The following is a 2,500-nucleotide window of genomic DNA, read 5'->3' as shown; positions in this document are numbered from 1 at the left end:
CTCGCCTCATGCTCCTTGTCGTGTGCAGGTCCTCGAGGGTTGGTAGATTGCAGGCAATTACCTTCTCAGCAGTGTGCATGATACGCTGCAGTCTGCTCTTGTCCTTGGCAGTGGCAGCAGCGTACCAGACGGTTATGGAGGAGGTGAGGATGGATTCAATGATCGCTGTATAGAATTGCACCATCATTGTCTTTGGCAGGTTGCATTTCTTCAGCTGCCGTCGAAAGTACATCCTCTGTTGAGCTCTCTTGGCGAGGGAGCTGATGTTCAGTTCCCACTTGAGGTCCCGGCAGAGAATAGTGCCCAGGAAGCGGAAGGACTCCACAATTTTGACTGCGGAGTCTAACAGGGTGATGGCGGTGAGTGGGGCTGTATTCTTCCTGAAGTCCACAACCATCTCAACTGTCCTTAGAGCATTTAGCTCTAAGTTGTTCTGGCTACACCAGGTCACCAGGTTGTCAGCTTCCCACCTATAGTCAGACTCATCCCCACCAGAGATCAGCCCAATGAGGGTGGTGTCGTCCGACAAACTTCAAGAGTTTGACGGACAGATGATTGGAGGCGCAGCTGTTGGTATACAGGGAGAAGAGCAGTGGGCAAAGGACGCAGCCCTGAGGAGTTCCCGTGCTGATGGACCTGGAGTCAGAGACTTCTGTTCCCGGCTTAACGCACTGCTTCCTGTCAGAGAGGAAGTCTGTGATCCACCTGCAGGTGGAGTAGGGCACGTTCAGCTGGAAGAGCTTGTCCTGAAGCAGGGCAGGGATGATGGTGTTGAAGGCAGAGCTGAAGTCCACAAACAGGATCCTGGCGTAGGATGCTGGGGCGTCCACATGCTGTAGGGTGAAGTGGAGGGCCATGTTAACTGCGTCGTCCACAGACCTGTTGGCTCTGTAGGCAAACTGAAGGGGGTCCAGGAGAGGGTCTGTGATGGCTTTGAGGTGTGCCAGGAGCAGGCGCTCAAAAGACTTCATTACCACAGATGTAAGGGCGACCGGTCTGTAATCATTTAGTCCTGTTGGCCTTAGCTTTTTGGGCACAGCGATGATGGTGGAGGACTTGAGACAGGCTGGTACATGGCATGTCTCCAGGGAGGTGTTAAAGATGTTGGTGAACACCGGAGACAGCTGGTCAGCGCAGTGCCTGAGGGTGGCTGGAGAGACAGAGTCCGGCCCGGCTGCTTTGCGTGGATTCTGCCTCTTGAAAAGCCCATTAACTTCTCCCTCCTGAAAGGAGAGAGTCGTTTCTGTAGTATGGGTGGGGGATGGGGCCTCTTGGGTGGGAAGGGGTGGTTCAGGACAGTCCAATTGTCTTTCAAATCTACGGTAGAACTCGTTCAGGTCGTTGGCTAGGCGGGAGTCGTTAGTGGTGTGGGGTGCTCTGGGTTTGTAGTTGGTGATGTGCCTGAGCCCTTTGGCAGACAGAAGCAGCGTCGTTAGTAGAGAACTGGTGTTTTAGTGTCTCTGAGTACAGTCGTTTAGCCTCTCTCACCGCTTTGCTAAACCTGTTCTTCGACTCCTTGAATCTGTCTCTATCCCCACTCCTAAACGCTTCCTCCTTCTCCAACCTCAACCTTTTGAGCTTTGCTGAGAACCAGGGCTTGTTGTTGTTAAAGTTCACCCTGGTACGTGTTGGGATACAGCAGTCCTCACAGAAGCTGATGTACACAGCCTCTGTGAGTTCATCCAGACTATTGGTAGCAGTCGTGAACATATCCCAGTCAGTACAGTCTAAGCACGCCCGCAAATCTTCCACAGCCTCACTGGTCCACTGTTTAGATGTCCTCACAGCAGGTTTACAGAGTTTTAGTTGCTGCCTGTATGCACGAATCAGGTGGACCAAGGGAGTTCTGTGCGAGCCGAACAGCCCCGTGACCCACAAGAGAAACATCCCCGCCAAATTCGAGCGTTTGACGGGGTCTATCCGTGAAAAAATATTCACGTTTTTGAGTGCACATGCATTTCTGCTGCAAATGCCTCTGGAAGTTTCATGCCGTTCGTATGCCAATTGTGGCAACACGAAAATGACCCGTTTTCCCATTCCGAGGGATTTCTGTGCGACCCTAACAGCCCCGTGAGCCACAAGAGACACATCCCCACCAATTTCTAGCGTTTCACGGGGTCTATCCGTGAAAAATATAGACGTTTTTGAGTGCACATGCATTTCTGCTGCAGATGCCTCTGGAAGTTTCATGCCGTTCGTACGCAATGTGGCAACACGAAAATGACCCCTTTTCCCATTCCGAGGGATTTCTGTGCGACCCTAACTAACAGCGCCCGTGAGCCACAAGAGAGACATCCCCGCCAATTTATAGCGTTTCACGGGGTCTATCCGTGAAAAATATAGACGTTTTTGAGTGCACATGCATTCCTGCTGCAAATGCCTCTGGAAGTTTCATGCCGTTCCTATGCAATGTGGCCACACAAAAATGACCCGTTTTCCCATTCCGAGGCATTTCTGTGCGACCCTAACAGCCCCGTGAGCCACAAGAGAGACATCCCCG

The sequence above is a fragment of the Petromyzon marinus genome, unplaced genomic scaffold (genome assembly GCF_048934315.1).
Source record: "Petromyzon marinus isolate PM22_M1 ecotype Great Lakes invasive population unplaced genomic scaffold, UKy_Petmar_22M1.pri1.0 PM_G_Scaffold_55, whole genome shotgun sequence".
Taxonomy (NCBI): domain Eukaryota; kingdom Metazoa; phylum Chordata; class Hyperoartia; order Petromyzontiformes; family Petromyzontidae; genus Petromyzon; species Petromyzon marinus.
This window is presented reverse-complemented; position numbering follows the sequence as displayed.